This window comes from Bison bison, unplaced genomic scaffold (genome assembly GCF_000754665.1).
Source record: "Bison bison bison isolate TAMUID 2011002044 unplaced genomic scaffold, Bison_UMD1.0 scf7180017864525, whole genome shotgun sequence".
Lineage (NCBI taxonomy): Eukaryota > Metazoa > Chordata > Mammalia > Artiodactyla > Bovidae > Bison > Bison bison.
Window position 1 is genome coordinate 13,435,418 of NW_011495076.1, and position 1,354 is coordinate 13,436,771.

Consider the following 1,354-nt stretch of genomic DNA (forward strand, 5'->3'; position numbering starts at 1 on the left):
AGAACCTCATTTGCAGGCTCCCTGCCTCCACTTGCATCCATATCATTATTGACGGTAACATCAAAACAGGAAATTTAAAATAAAAGCCTGATCACACCTCTTTCCTATTCCAGCTCCCCTTAGCCTACCATTCTTTTCAATGGACTCCCCAAATTGTCAAGATGAAGTCCAAACTCTTTAAAGTGAAGTCACTCATTCGTGTCTGACTCTTTGTAACCCCATGGACTGTAGCTTATCAGGCTCCTCCCTCCATGGGATTCTCCAGGCAAGAGTACTGGAGTGGGTTGCCATTTCCTTTTCCAGGGGATCTTCCCGACCCAGGGATCGAACCTGGGTCTCCTGCATTCCAGGCAGATGCTTTAACCTCTGAGCCACCAGGGAACTCTTTAGCATAACTTAAAAGGTTTCTTAAGATTTTGTTCCTACTTGTCTTGCCAGCCTTATTTCTCTCTATTCCTTTATTCAACACAGATTTGATAAGTGTTGCTGCAATACTCAATCCTACTGCTTTAAGGGCCAGCCACAGCCAAGAGTAGCCAATGCCCCTAAGCAGAGATTTCTTGCTTCTGAAACTTTTCTGTTGCTACTCTCTCTGCTTCTTTAAAGTTTATTTTATTTAAGTATAATTGATTTCCAACATTGTGTTAATTTCTGCTGTACAGCAAATGATTCAGTCACATATATACACACACACATTCTTGTTCCCATTCTTTTCCATTATGGTTTATCACAGGATGTTGAATATAATTCCCTGTATGTACAGTAGAACCCTATTGTTTACCATTCCATATAAAGTAGTTTGCATCTGCTAATCCCAAACTCGCAATCCAACCCCTACCTTGTGTTTCCCCCTTGGCAGCCACAAGTTTGTGCTGCTCCTTCTGCTGTGAACATGTTCCTCCCTGTTCCTCTGCCCCTGATCCTCTCTGTTAGACCCTCCTCATCACTCAGGACCTAGCTTAGGATCACTTTCTCTGGAAGATTTCCCCTTCCCATATTTAGATGCCCCTTTTATATAGCAATAGCAGAAAGTGAAGAGGAACTAAAAAGCCTCTTGATGAAAGTGAAACTGGAGAGTGAAAAAGTTTGCTTAAAGCTCAACATTCAGAAAACAAAGATCATGGCATCTGGTCCCATCACTTCATGGGAAATAGATGGGAAAACAGTGGAAACAGTGTCAGATTTTATTTTCTGGGCTCCAAAATCACTGCAGATGGTGACTGCAGCCATGAAATTAAGACACTTACTCCTTGGAAGGAAAGTTATGACCAACCTAGATAGCATATTCAAAAGCAGAGACATCACTTTGCCAACAAAGGTTTGTCTAGTCAAGGCTATGGTTTTTCCTGTGGTC

General features: G+C 42.0%; 1 non-coding gene across 1 annotated transcript; it reads right to left on the bottom strand.

Moving 5' to 3' along the window:
- Positions 1 to 309: 309 nt before the first annotated feature.
- Positions 310 to 381, bottom strand: TRNAS-GGA. Its single transcript has one exon. It is a non-coding gene; the product is annotated as a tRNA-Ser (tRNA).
- Between the last annotated feature and the right edge of the window lie 973 nt (positions 382 to 1,354).